Raw genomic sequence first — 15,705 nt, 5'->3', positions numbered from 1 at the left:
ATGCCAAGTGACAACTTGAAGCTCTTTAGAGCTCTGTGACTGCCACTTTTGTAATAATAATTGTGTCCAGTTCTGGGCGCCACAATTGAAGAGAGATATTGACAAGCTGGAATGTGTCCAGAGGAGGATGACTAAAATGATCAAGGGTCTGGAGAACAAGCCCTATGAGGAGCTGCTTAAGGAGCTGAAGAAGAGAAGGCTGAGAGGAGATATGATAGCCATGTATAAATATGTGAGAGGAAGCCACAGGGAGGAGGGAGCAAGCTTGTTTTCTGCTTCTATGGAGACTAGGACGCGGAACAATGGCTTCAAACTACAAGAGAGGAGATTCCATCTGAACATGAGGAAGAACTTCCTGACTGCGACAGCCGTTCAGCAGTGGAACTCTCTGCCCCGAAGTTGGTGGAGGCTCCTTCTTTGGAAGCTTTTAAACAGAGGCTGGATGGCCATCTGTCAGGGGTGATTTGAATGCAGTATTCCTGCTTCTTGGCAGAATGGGGTTGGACTCGATGGTCCATGAGGTCTCTTCCAACTCTTTGATTCTATGGTAACAAACCAACTTAAGGCTGGCCATCCAGTGGACCCAAACTGGGTTCCATCTTCTTGTCACAACAGGACAGAGATGGGCAAAACAGTTGCCCCTAAAGCTGGTTTGGAGTGCTGCCACTCTGGGTTTGCCCCACATTAAGTGGCCTATGTAGATGGGCCACTTGTGTAGGTTTACATTTTGTAACCATGATGCAGCCATCAACTTCAGGGAATTTTCTGATTGTTTACAATATTCCTCTCACAAGAAGATCTTAACTCTAGTTATCCTTCCTTCTTGTGACTCATCTGCATCTTGTACAAATGAGGCCAGGAACAGTCTCATTGTCCATTTTCCTCGTTACCACACCATTATTTTCACACTGAAATGAGGCACTACGCCACCTCTTTCTCCTAGGTGCCTGCTTGGAAATTTACTATGACTAAGAGACAAATAGGCTACACGGTATTTATACACAGAGTTTCTATCCTAATTGCCCTAAAGTGATTTAATGTTTACCCATGCCTGTTAGCGAGACATGGTATATGGGCAGACAGATATGGATGTGTATATTCTTGCACATCATTATTTTCCACAGATTAAACAATATACGTGGGAATGCGCATTCCTTTTCTCTTTGTGGCGTATGAGAAAAATTCAGAAATAACAGCAAAAGAGGAAGAGCTATTAGATTGCGGCTCATTATTTTGTTGTTGAAAACCAGTTTTTGCTTTGCGCTCCATTTAAATGCTCATTTAACAGCGGTAGCTGCAGCTACTTTAGGAATGCAATGGGGGAATGGATCTCGTCTTCTTGTGTTACTTTACAGCAAAGGTGAAAGGAAACTTCCTCCCCCTTCCCCCCCCCTCCACAACTTTTATTTTTAACATATCAAAGTGTTTGTTTTGCTGTTGATATCTTTGGTGGTGCTGGTTCTCTTGGGGCTTTGGCTGCTGTGAACAAATGCAAATTTTGTCAGGAAATCCAAAGGGTTTAGCTAATGCTGAATATTAATTCAAGACATTTTTCCATCTTCAGACATGTCATTAAAAGCTACAGACCATAAATCTAATTGAGATGGCAAATAACAGAGATCGGGGATGTGGAAGTTTATCTATCTTGGTTTTGTTCTGCTTCACAAACTACCAATGATATTTTGATCCTTTCCCACTTCTATATCAAGTTCCCTGCATAGGATTTATGCATATTTTTCATGCATTTCTTTCAAAATATTAATAATAAGAACAATAACAATAACAATACAATATATTGAATATTATATTACTAATAATTTTGCAGTACAATGTTATAGTAAATATAGTATATTGCACTGGCAATGAAGATCCACATAGTTAAAGCAATGGTATTCCCTGTAGTAACCTATTTGTATCCCGAAGGACTCGGTGCGGCTTACAAGAGGCCGAGCCCAAATACAACAATAAAAACAGTAGCAACAACAACAACAACACAATAACTCAAAGAAAAAAACCCCAAAGACAAAGCAATAGCATTAACAACATCTAATGACGCAATTAAAAACAATGGCTGGGCCAAATGCAATAATTAAAATTAAAAAGTGCTGGGCATGGCAAGATGGGGTGTTTGGAGGGGGATGGTCATGCAGTTCCTGGATCTCTGATAAAGTGCGTTGGGACATAATGCTAGGAGTTTCCTTATTCTGGAAAGGCACACTGGAACAACCACATTTTCAAGCTCCTCCTAAAGATTGCTAGTAACGGGGCCTGCCTGATATCCTTAGGGAGAGAGAATTCCAGAGTTGAGGGGCCACCACCGAGAAAGCCCTATCGCTCATCCCCACCAATCGCGCTTGTGATGCTGATGGGATCATGAGCAGGGCCTCTCCAGATGAATGAAGAGATCGTGTGGGTTCATATACAGAGATGTGGTCATGCAGGTAGGCGGGTCCCAAATCATTTAGGGGTTTGTAGGTAAGCACCTGCACCTTGAATTGGGACTGGAAAATGAATGGAAGCCAGTGGAGGAAGATAGATGCTTTTGAATTGTGGTGTTGGGGGGAAATTCTGAGAGTGTCTTGGACCAAAAGAAGATCAAACTAATCCATACTCTTGGAAAGAAAGCCTGGTTGCTTATTGGAGGGAAGGATATTACAGACAAAGATGAAAAACTTTGGCCAAATAATGAGAAGACATGAAAGCTTGGAGAAGACAATGATACTGGGAAAATAGAAGGAAAAAGGAAGAGGGGCCAACCAAGGGCAAGTTGGATGGATGTTATCCTTGAAGTGACTGGCTTGACTCTGAAGGAGCTGGGGGTGGTGATGGCCGACAGGGAGCTCTGGTATGGGCTCCATGAGGTCACAAAGAGTCAGAAGCGACTGAACGAATAAACAACAACAAAGTAATATATAGTGCTTATATTGTGCTATTTTATTTATTTATTTATTTATCGTGTCAGGAGCAACCAGACATTTGTATTACATTTTTAACAAAACAAACAGACAAAACACAAAGTTTGCAAATTTGGTAGTTGATTAAATGTCCTTTGACCAGTATCTGGCCACTTGGAGTGCCTCTGGTGTTGCCGCAAGAAGGTCCTCCATTGTGCATGTGGCAGGGCTCAGGTTGCATTGCAGCAGGTGGTCATTGGTTTGCTCTTCTCCACACTCGCATGTCGTGGATTCCACTTTGTAGCCCCATTTCTTAAGGTTGGCTCTGCATCTCGTGGTGCCAGAGCGCAGTCTTCTACGTCGCCCAGTCTTCTGTGTGCCCAGGGGGGAGTCTCTCATTTGGTATCAGCCATTGATTGAGGTTCTGGGTTTGAACCTGCCACTTTTGGACTCTCGCTTGCTGGGGTGTTCCAGTGAGTGTCTCTGTAGATCTTGATTTAAGTCGTTGACGTGCTGGCTGATATCCAAGCATATTGTGCTATTCTAATAATATAATATATTATATTATATGTACATATAACCTGTAAGCTACTGTGAGACCCCTTCGGGGTGAGAAGGGCAGGATATACATGTCATACCTATTTATTTATTATTTATTTATTATTTGCATTTATTGACCGCCCCTCTCAGCCCGAGGGCGACTCGGGGCGGTGAACAACAACACAAAGAAACAGTGTACAATAAGTCAGGACAACACAACCAGACAATACAAACATAACATATACTTATACTAAAAATCCGCTTCGTCTAGTCCCGGGGTCGTAGCCAAAATTCATAGTCCTAGTCCATTCCAGAGTCGTTCAAGATCCACTCAATTGAAGGCCTGCTCGAAGAGCCATGTTTTCAGGCCCCTACGAAAGGCCATCAAAGAGGGCGCCTGCCTAACTTCAGCAGGGAGGGTGTTCCACAGCCGGGGGGCCACCACCGAGAAGGCCCGCTCTCTCGTTCCCGCCAGACGTGCCTGTGAGGCAGGCGGGACCGAGAGAAGGGCCTCTCCGGATGATCTCAAGGCCCTCGTGGGCTCATAGGCCGAGATGCGGTCTGCAAGGTATTTTGGGCCGGAACCGTTTAGGGCTTTGTAGGATAACACCAACACCTTAAATTGGGCCCGGTAGCGAATCGGCAGCCAGTGGAGCTGGGACAGCAGGGGCGTTGTATGCTCTCTGCGTCCTGCTCCCGTTAGCAACATGGCTGCCGCGCGCTGGACTAGCTGAAGCTTCCGGGCCGTCTTCAAGGGTAGCCCCACGTAGAGAGCGTTGCAGTAGTCTAGGCGGGATGTGACCAAAGCGTGTACCACCGTGGCCAAGTCAGACTTCCCAAGATACGGGCGCAGCTGGCGCACGAGCCGAAGCTGTGCAAATGCTCCCCTGGTCACCGCTGAAACCTGAGGCTCCAGGCTCAGCGATGAGTCCAGGGTCACACCCAAGCTGCGAACCTGCGCCTTCAAGGGGAGTGCGACCCCGTCCAGCACAGGCTGTAACCCTATACCCTGTTCGGCCCTGCGACTGACCAGGAGTACCTCTGTCTTGTCTGGATTTAGTTTCAGTTTGTTCGCCCTCATCCAGACCGTTACAGCGGCCAGACACCGGTTCAGGACTTCGACGGCCTCCTTAGTAGCAGGTGGGAAGGAGTGACAGAGTTGGACATCATCTGCATACAGATGACACCGCACCCCGAAACTCCGGATGATCTCACCCAGCGGCTTCATGTAGACGTTAAACAGCAAGGGGGACAAGATGGAACCCTGAGGAACGCCACAGATCAACGGCTGTGGCGCTGAACAGGAGTCCCCCAGCAACACCTTCTGAGTACGACCCTCCAGAAATGACCGGAGCCACTGCAAAGCAGTGCCCCCAAGACCCATCTCTGCAAGGCGCCCCAGAAGGATACCGTGGTCGACGGTATCGAAGGCCGCTGAGAGGTCCAGGAGCACCAACAGGGACACACTCCCCCTGTCTAGCTCCCGGCGCAGATCATCCACTAAGGCGACCAAGACCGTCTCGGTACCATGTCCCGGCCTGAAACCAGACTGTGCCGGATCCAGAATATCCGTGTCTCTCAAGAATACCTGGAGTTGTGAGGCCACCACGCTTTCCATGACTTTGCCCAAGAAGGGAAGATTGGAAACAGGCCGAAAGTTGTCCAATTTAGTGGGGTCGAGTGATGGTTTCTTCAACAGCGGCTTTACAATAGCCTGTTTTAGGCTCGCTGGAATCTTGCCTTCCCGGAGGGAGGCATTAACCACCACCGTTACCCACTCGGCCAATCCCCCTCTGGCCTCCTTCAGAAGCCAGGATGGGCAGGGGTCTAGGATGGACGTGGTGGGTCTCATTCCTCCAAGTATCTTGTCCACATCCTCGGGTTTCACAAACTGAAAGGAATCCAACAAAATTGGACAAGCAGGTGCTTGTGTCACATCCACAGAGACTGCATCTAAAGTGGCGTCCAGCCCAGAGCGGATCAAAGCGACTTTGTCTGCAAAGAACCGAGCAAATGCTTCGCAGCGCGCTGCCGAGTTGTCAGGGCTCCCACCTGCAGTAGGGGGAGTTAAAAGACCTCTGACAACCCGGAACAACTCCGCCGGACGGTTTTTTGCAGACGCAATAGTGGCCGCAAAGAAAGTTTTCTTTGCGGCTTTTATTGCCGCGGCATATGCCCTTAAAAAGGACACAAACCGTGTTCGGTTTGACTCGCTTGGGTCCGAGCGCCACACGCTCTCTAGAACCCTCTTCCTTCGCTTCATTGCTGCCAGCTCCTCGGTAAACCAAGGGGCTGGTTTAGCTCGGTTACTTGAGAGGGGACGTTCCGGAGCGATCTTGTCAATGGCCCTGGTCATCTCCCCATTCCAGAGAGCGACCAAGGCCTCGACATGATCACCTACCGCGGTGGCGGGAAACTCCCCAAGAGCCGTCAGGAATCCATTCGGATCCATTAGCCTCCTGGGGCGGACCATCTTAATGGGTCCTCCACCCTTGCGGAGGTTAGGGGGCGCAGTGAGTCTAAATCTAATCAGGAAGTGGTCGGTCCACGGCAACGGAGAGATGGACAGCTCCTCCACACCGCCACCCTGCTCCCATCCCTGGCAGAAAACCAAGTCCAATGTGTGTCCAGCACAGTGGGTGGGGCCAGTTATTTGTTGGGACAGCCCCATGGTTGCCATGGCGGACATGAAGTCCTGAGCTGCACCTGTGAGGGTTGCCTCGGCGTGGATGTTGAAGTCCCCCAGCACAAGAAGCCGTTGGGACTCCACCGCCAGGCTCGAGACCACCCCCGCTAGCTCAGGTAGGGAGACTGTAGTGCAGCGAGGTGGACGGTACACTAACAGAATCCCTATTCTGTCCCGGTCACCCACCCTCAGGTGAACGCATTCAAAATTTGTGGTCTGCGGGATGGGGCTCCTGGTTAGATGGATGGAATCTCTATAGACCACTGCGACTCCGCCTCCCCGTCCTCCGGCTCTTGGTTGGTGTTGCACGGAGAAACCTGGGGGACAAAGCTGGGAGAGATTTACGCCCCCCGCTTCATCCAACCAGGTCTCCGTGATGCACGCCAGGTCTGCCCGCTCCTCCAGGATTAAGTCCTGAATCCAAGTTGTTTTTCCGTTGACAGACCTGGCGTTCAACAACACCACCTTCAAGCCAGAGGGCCCGCTCACCTGGTTACACCGAAATACCTTAGGAGACCTATTGGGAATAGTTAATTTGGAAAAGCGGTCCGAATTAGGCCGAATTAGAGGTCTCCTCTTCCCGCATCTCCTCCTTCCCACCACGACCTCTATGGGGGCCCCTCGGCTAGTGGAACACCTCCCCCCCTCCATGCCGCAGTTATGAGCCATAGGATTACTTTCTCCTACGCTTGTTGTTAGGTTTATTGGTATTTGCCAGCATCTCCCCTCACCCCCCTCCCCCCTCCCCACCACACTATCAATCGCAGGCTCCGGGCCACCTCCTCTTCTGCCCCCTCCGCAACCCCAGAGCAACAAAAACAGTACACAAAGGGGGGCAGGGAACCACATGGGAAGCAGCAATATGGATGGTAGTCGATATTTCGACTGCTTCAATAGCCTAGGTCTTAAAGTGCATAAATTTCAGGAGCAGTCCGTCGGTGGGCGTCAATGTTCGTAAATTACTTAGCAGCAACACACAAATTCAAAGGCACATTAATAAAGTGCTAGGTCTAAAGTGCTCTACTTAGCGATATAAAGTGCGGCACAGAGGGAGCAGGGAAGGGGCGAAAGTGCTGGTGCAATCTAGCAGCAGATGGCAGGTGCCTAGGTGCTCTAATATGTTCTTATTTCGATGATGACAGATAGCAACAGCTGACTACCAGGAAAGTGCTAGTTGATGTTAAACTAAATAATTGCTATGACCCCGGTGAGACTCTAGACGGTTGGTAAACCAGCGGATAGGCTTCCGGAGTTGATAACTCGGGAATGGGGCAGCACAGATGGTTAATCACACTTTGCTAAGTAAATGGCAGCAAAGAAGCTGTTATGCGGTCTGATGGAATGGCTGCGCAGTCGTGGCCAAGTTCAAGTAACGTTCAGTGAAACCGGACTCGCCCAGAGGTGGAGCGGCTCGGCGGCCCAACCACCTAGCGGCGGCCCAGCGACGATGACTTTCTCCTGGCCTTCCCACCCTGCGGCCGGCGTCGGGATGAGGCCAGGTGGCACTCGGCCTCCGCTTGGCCAAGTAACAGATGGTGGGGTCCAAATAGCCAGGTGAAACGATGGTGAAGGCCCAGGTGGCCAGGGCCCGCAGACAGCCCTCACAGGAGGTAAGGCTCAGATGGAAAGGCCTGGATGGTAGAGGGCAGCGGCCGGCAAACAGCCCTCGTCGCCCGCTCTCGTAGATGGTAGGCACAGATGGTAAGGAGCAGCGGCCGGCAACAGCCCTTATAAGCAGCCTTCGCCGATGGTAGGCCCAGATGGTGAAGAGCAGCGGCGTTGGGTGACGGCTCACGAGCGGCTTGGCTTCCAGGAGGGAGCGCTTTCAGGAGAGAGGTTCGCGAGTGGCTTGGCTTCCAGGAGGGAGCGCTCCAACAGGGCCAAAGATGGAAGCGGCCTTGGCGCTCTACCTCTCCTCTCTGTGGTTCCAACAGCTGCCCAAAGACAAGGCCGCAATGGCGGCGGCGCGGTCCTGCGGAGGCGGCGGAAGTGGCAGCTCCACCTCCTAGGTAGCCCCCAGCGGGTGGCCCGGTTGGTGAGAGGGAGCGTTCTAGCAAGGCCGCAGTTGGAGGCTCTGGCTCTTCACTCCGTTCCCCTCTGGCTCCGACAGCTGCCTCAGCAGCGGGCTGCAGGTGATGGCAGCGCGGTGTTGCGGAGGCGGCGGGAGCGGCAGCTCCTCTTCCCGGGCGGCTCCGGCGGCTGCTCGGGCCGCGGCTCCGGTGGTGGTCTGGTTGCCGGGAGGGAGCGCTCTTTGCCGGGCCGCAGATGGGACGGCCTCGTCGCTCTTTCCCTCCCTCCTCCGCGCTCCTCCGCGCTCCAACTCGGGCCCTGGCCGCTGCCCCAGCAGCAAGGCCGCAAAGGACGCCGAGGACGCAGCACCTCCTTCCAGGGTGTCCCAGCAGCAGTCCCAGCGGCTGCACAGCAGCGGCTCGACCTCCCACAGATCCTGAATGGGCCACCAGCACTCACCGGTAGGTTCTGGGGCCGTGGTTTGGCCAAGGGGGGAGGGAGGGAGAGGAAGCCAGCCGCGTTGGAATGGCGGCGCTCCCTTGTCGCCTTCACCTTCGCTTTTCCGGTCCCTATCCTTGGCTCCTCAGCTCTCTTCAGACCCGTGGGGTTTAGGTCTCTCTTCCCCGTTCTAGGATGGTCACGGGGGGGGGGGGGGGGGGGGGTCGACCGGATTCCCCCCGATTGAATTTTTCAGACGGCGCAGCTCAGCGTTTTGCTACCTAAATAAATAAATAAAATGTATACAATCCTACTTGTACACTTATTTCAGATATGTACAGATTTTGGGCTGTTACCTTGTTCAAATTTATGCATGGATTTCTGTACATTTATTTTCACTGAAACACTCCAGAATCCTTGGAAATATACATCTGTCTAAGGCAAAATCCATTCCAATGTTTTCAAGCTATGGATGGTGGAAGCCATGGATGCAGAAACCTATGGATACAGTGGATCACCCATGTACCTAATGAATGTATTTACAATTTCTAGCATTAAGACATTCATAGAGACAGAATGCTCAAGTTTCCTTCCCCTCCCACCCCCAGCTGCACCCAAAGAGATCTGCTGTGATCTGGCAGAGTGATTAATAAATCCTCATGTTTGTTCTATTGCCAAAAAAGCCTTCCTCAACTTTAGGTGCCAGTTTTGAAGATTAATGGGACATAATGTCATAGAAGTTGAAAAAGCATTTGTGAGACCTCACTACCTCTGAGGATGCTTGTCATAGATGCAGCCAAAACGTCAGGAGAAAATGCTTCTAGAACATGGCCATACAGCCCGAAAAACTTACAACCCAAAGGAGAAATGTCTTGGAGGGGGGATGGGGCACCATTTTTCAGTCTCCCAAGTTGGGTGACAAAGGAGAAATGGCTTGGGAGGGAAGAGATGCCATTTCTTCTACATCCTCAACTTGAGGGATTAAGAAGAAATGACTTGGGGAGAGAAGGGGTGCAGTCAGAGGTGGCCCTAGGTAATTTTCAATGGTAAGCAAACAGTATTTGCCCCCCCCCCCCCACAAACCAATCACTGATATATATTTTCTGTTTGTTGTGGGAGTTCTGTGTGCCATATTTGGTTCAATTCCATCATTGGTGGAGTTCAGAATGCTCTTTGATTGTAGGTGAACTATACATCCCAGTAACTACAACTCACATATGTCGAGGTCTATTTTCCCCCAAGAGCGCCCCTGGGCAAAATCAACTATACTGCAAATGCTTACTTTGCGTAATGGGTTGAGCTGCCCCTGGGTGCAGTTTCTTCTTAGTCCAGTTTGCTCAGAATAGACTTCATATGACACCTCTGATTCTGTGCAAATATAGTGGCCTACCATCCTACCATAAAAAGAAGCCTAGCATCTTATGCAATGAAGAAAAATTTGAAGTGTTTCTGTATGTCCAGGAAGATAAATGAAATTGGGATTGACACCAAGATCTAGGAGAACACAAAATGACCCCCACATCTTCAAACACTGCCCAATCCAGGACTACATCATGCTGGCAGTAATCACACCTAATCATGAATCACTTTATGGGAATTTGGAGATGTTTCTGAGAATAAGGGTTTTTTTTCTTCTGCCCTGTGAGTTTTGGCTGTCTGAAATATCCAGTTCTGGAACAATGCCCTGGGTCATAAGGAAGAACACAAACAACAACATTGGAACCAATTTAGGTTTGCCAATCTCCCTTCTTTCATTTTTAAGAGCGATATGTTTTTAAACCCTCGAAGCACAGTATCTTTGTTTTTAAAGCTCCATCTCTGCCTCTTTCTTTCCATCTAAACAATTTCCAGTGCCATCTGAAGTTTCTCTGTAACTCTTTGCAGTTTAACAAATGAGATGTGACTGTGTTTTGTTTTTTTAAAAGGCAACAACAACAGAAAAGGAAAACATTCCCATTTTTGGTGTTTTTTACTCAATGTGGCTGGAATTTAATTGGAACTTTAAGCAGGGACATGAACATGTATGAGAATAGCATTCTCAAATTGTAGATGTAGATATGCTTGCTTTCACTTACTGAATGGAATCACCCCCCATCCCCATTATCCAGAACACGCGTAGCCACTTCTGGGCATCTCTAAAGACAGTGTCCTGCAATAACCTCTACCATCGCTATCTAAATAATTTAAGGAAGGCTGCTTCCAGTTAGAATATTCTGCTTTGGCTGTTGATTTAAAGAGGGATGTCACTGCATTTAGCTGGTGGTATTTGCTCCTCTTTCCATTTTTGGAAAATACAGATCCTCATTCCTATGAATGGGAGTAATGTTCCTATAATTCCCACTTTTTAATTAAAGTTTTTAACATTGTACTAAAAGAGCACAAAGAAAAAGAAAGGGAAAAGAAAGAAAAGAAGAGAAATCAAGATAAGACTGACTTCTATCCATCTTCTCTGCAGTTATATGTGTTACATAATTATTCATTCTTGACTCTCTAATATTCATACAGCTTCTCTTTTTCTATAATAAAATGCCTCTCATCACAAAAACCAAAAGATACCAAGTCATTTTTTTCCTTTTCATGGGTGACAAAGTCTTGAAGAGGTTTCCAGTCTTTGAGAAATCTCACCAATGACTTTTCTCTAAACAAACACGTCAGTAAAGGAGCATCTACACTGTAGAATTAATGTAGTTTGATACCCCTTTAATGGCCATGACTCAATGCTATGGAATCATGGGAGCTGCAGTTTTAGAGTTTTAGAGTCTATAGTTTCCTCTACAAAAGAATGCCGATGCCTCACCAAACCAAAATTCTGCATTGTTCTTGTTGATAAAGTAACTTTCTAGTTCCAGCAGCTTCTTCTTGTTGTTGTTGTTCATTCGTTCAGTCGTCTCCGACTCTTCAGACCAGCCTACACCAGAGCTCCCTGTCGGCCGTCACCACCCCCAGCTCCTTCAAGGTCAGTCCAGTCACTTCAAGGATGCCATCCATCCATCTTGCCCTTGGTCGGCCCCTCTTCCTTTTGCCTTCCACTTTCCCCAGCATAATTGTCTTCTCTAGGCTTTGCTGTCTCCTCATGATGTGGCCAAAGTACTTCAACTTTGTCTCTAGTATCCTTCCCTCCAATGAGCAGTCGGGCTTTATTTCCTGGAGGATGGACTGGTTGGATCTTCTCGCAGTCCAGATAAGCCTAAATCTATCTATCTATCTATCTATCTATCTATCTATCTATCTATCTATCTATCTATCTATCTATTAGGCCTGGGTAACAACAGAAAAATTTGTTTCTAAAATCGATTAGTTATTTGGGAGTTTTTGCGTTTCAATTTTTAACAGAATTCCGAATTTTTTCTTTTAAAAAGTTCGATATTTACAAAATTTTGTAAATTACAAAACAATACGAAACAATTACGAAACAATTTCGAAACAATAACGAATCGATTCGTTAATGGCGGACGCGACCGCGCAATACGCTAAAAAACCTCCAAATGGGACAGGGGGAACTTCTGAAGCTTCCCTCTCCCTCTGTTGTTGACTGTTGGTGTGATATTTATAATTTTTTTCACTGATTAAACAAACAACAACTATAAAACTTGCCCCAGACATGCGGAAATAATAACGAAACGATTTCAAAACGATAACGAAACGAACACAAAACGAATCCGAAGCAATTACGAAACGAATTTAAAAATTCGTTTTGTTGTTTAGTTGCTCCTGAATGGTTCGTTATCGCTTCGTTATAAAAAAATAACGAATTTTTAACGAATTACGAAATTACGAAACAAAAGCGCCTAGCCCTACTATCTATCTATAGAGTCTGAAAAAGTGATGGGGATCAGGGAGAAGGAGAGGGGAGGAGAATTTCATGGGTGCAGAAGGTATAAAGAGGTGTGTCTCCTGTGTGTATGGTTGTTGGGAGAAAAATTGAAAAGATAAGAGCAGTGTGGACCATCTTAATCTGAATGGGGTAGAAAATTAACAATAAGTGAGTGAATTCAACATAACTTTATTGCATGGAAGAGGCAAACCAACAGTGAAACAGGACCATCATACAATGTTGAGTGCATCTCAATGTATGTTTGCTTCCTTCCTGTGATTAACCTACCTCCTGCTATTGATAGGAAAAACTCATCAGTAACTATCAATACCATAATGTTCCCATTGCTTCAATGCTGGTTTGCATCACTTGTGTGAAAAAAATCCTAATATGCAATTAAAACCAGATCTGCAAGTTGACCATAGATCTGAACTGGAAAACCTGGAGATTCCTAAAGGGAACACTTTTTTGGGCAGGTGTAGGTCCTCCATTGCAACTCTGTGGTCACCTTCCCCACAGAGTCACACTGGAGGATATAGAGATTATTGAAGAGGTGTTCTCTTGATTAAAAAAAAATATCTAGGATTATTTTTATTTTTGATTTTTCCACTTTGCAAGAGCCCAATGTCCCTAACACGAATTAATGTGAAGGCTTGACTGTGATATTTCTGAGCAGAAATATATTCCTTCCACAATGTAAATTTCATAATTAGGAATGAAAAGAGGAAGACAGTCCCTTGTTCCATGCCATAGGCATCAGAAGATGGATGTTGTGGCTTTTTGGAAACATGAGAAGCTGAAATTCATTCTTCTGGAGAATACAGGCACTGAATTCTCTTGATCTAAGTTGGCCTACAATAACCCAAAGGGATATTAGATTTCTTAGGAACAAAATTGATTTTGCTGAAATGTACTTAAACAGTTCTGTTACGACAGCTGCCTCCCTTCTCTCTGGTGTACTTGCTGGCCTTTTTAATGACCATGTTTCCTCTCCCTGCTGAGTGACCTGTGACACTCACCTCACATCTCTTGTGACCAGTTCTGCCAATATAAACTCAGTAGAGAGGCTGTGAGGAAGGCAGTGTGTGCATGTGTGAGTACTAGTAGCTGAGTAAAAGAGGTCTGGAGAGAGGAGAAAGCATTCACGTTCTCTCTTGTCCTTGTTTAAAACAACAACTATGGCAACAACAACCTGTTTTTGTACTTGGATTGGCTGGAGTGACCTTTGGCTGACTCTGATTCTTCTTCTTTTTGTTGGCTCCATCCCCTGGAGTCTCCTATCAAATCCTTTTCTACTATGAGCTTTACAAGGGACAGCTGCACTGACACCATGCTTACCACCTGCTGAGGAACAAGCTCTGGCTTTACATGCAAGGAAAGAAACAAACAAAGAGAGAGAGAGTAACGTGAATAAGACACAAAGGCATTCTGTGATGATGTCGAGCATCCTCTTGCTACTGGGAACTGTTTTATGACTGTGGACATCAGCTAATAACCTTCTTGAGTAGTCCTAAGTAGATCAAATCCATTGAATTAACTGTTGATCAGCATATAAATCCTATGCTTTACTCTACTTGGAACAACCAATAAAATTCAAAACAGTGGGGGTTTTTGGAACATACTTAAGTTCACTTCATCCATTTTGTTTCTTATTGAAAGTGAGTCTAGAAAATGTCTATTGACTAGTTGGGGAATCCCTGAGGGACCTCACTCCCTGAATCCAATTTTTAGTCTCAGAATTCTTTTGTTTGTGTGTCAGAAACGACTTGAGAAACTACAAGTCACTTCTGGTGTGACAGAGTCTCAGATAGACCCATTGAAATAATGAGATATACTCAAATTAGGCTTGTAATGCAGCAATGTTTACAATGAGCCTATTAGCAAATTAGTCTTTGTCCACCTCAATATAATAATTTAGGAAACTACCTTCACCTGCCAAATGGACCTTAGGGATTATTGCTAGCCTTGTATCCACCAAGGGTAGCAAAGATTGCCCTCCAGATACTTTTGTTGTGTACCTTTGAGTTGTTTCTGACCTTGGTAACACTAAGGCAATCCTATCACAGTTTTCTTGTCAGAATATATTTTCCATTGCCTTTCTTTGACACTGAGTTTCTGACTTGATCAAGGTCACCCAATGGGTTCCATTGCCAAGTAATAGTTTGAATACTGGTCTTGGTGTTTACTCCAACACTCAAACCACTACAACACAATGGCTACTCCTCCAGATGCTACTAGCTATAAATTCCCTTGCCAGCAAAGCCATCAGTGAGGAATCCTGGAGTTTTTTATTCAACAGCCTCCCACAAATATACTCCACATAACAAGAACAAGTATGCAGATATATTGCATTTATGGTTAATTTTATACAGATCCTTTCATCTGATACTCATTGTGTCTTCCAGAGGGAGAAAGGATTTACACATTTAGCTATGGTGTTGGAAATGTCATGAAAACCTACCACAACCCAAACACCCAACCACACATACACACAAACAGAAACTACTTGTGACACACTTTCATGGAACCAGTCATGCATTTATATGTGTGTGGGGAATATAATATGTTTCCCCAATAATCCTATCTGCAAGCAACAGATGGCAACAATTCCCAACAGGAGTTGGGACACTAAAATATGGCTTCTTGGCTGATGTTGGCTGATGTCCATTAAAAGAACAATCATCTCTGGTTCTTGCCCTTTAATGGATGCTTCATCAATTTAAGAAGGTAATCTATTTCTCCTCAATGAAATCAATTGCTGTGGTGCAATATGGAATGAGAGGGCTCATCTGAGTTAAATGTGTATTGATCCCTTTAAAAAAAAGCAGTTCATTGAAGCAGCTGAACCAACCCTCTTGATTTTATTTTCCTGATGAGATATGTGGGCTTGGACAATGTAGTCAGACTTGTCTGACTGACTGTTTTTTGAGAGAGGATAGTTTTAGAAAAGTGTAAAATTCAGAGAGAGATTTCAGTACAGAAAAGCTGGCTTTGCCCTGAAATTCTAGGCATTCCCTCCCAAAACTGGAGTCTTGAAACTGAAAATATTTATCTTGAAATTTTGTTTAAAAATAAGTTGAGTAGTAGCTTTGTGAAATGTTGTCCACCTTATGGAGTTTGATCTATGATAGCATGTGGATTCCCTGTCAATGAGATCGTATATCAGTGTTATTCCATAGTATGACAGGTTCTGCATTGATCATACATTACAGTTTGAACTGCATTCAACTTCATTGTATGGGTCTACACTGACCACATAATGCAGTTCAAAATGCATTATACAACAAGTGTATATTCAGCCTCAGTTATCTATCTAACACAGC

This window comes from Anolis sagrei, chromosome 5 (assembly GCF_037176765.1).
Source record: "Anolis sagrei isolate rAnoSag1 chromosome 5, rAnoSag1.mat, whole genome shotgun sequence".
Taxonomy (NCBI): Eukaryota; Metazoa; Chordata; class Lepidosauria; order Squamata; family Dactyloidae; genus Anolis; species Anolis sagrei.
The sequence above is the reverse complement of the archived record's forward strand: the minus strand, read 5'-3'. Positions refer to the sequence as shown.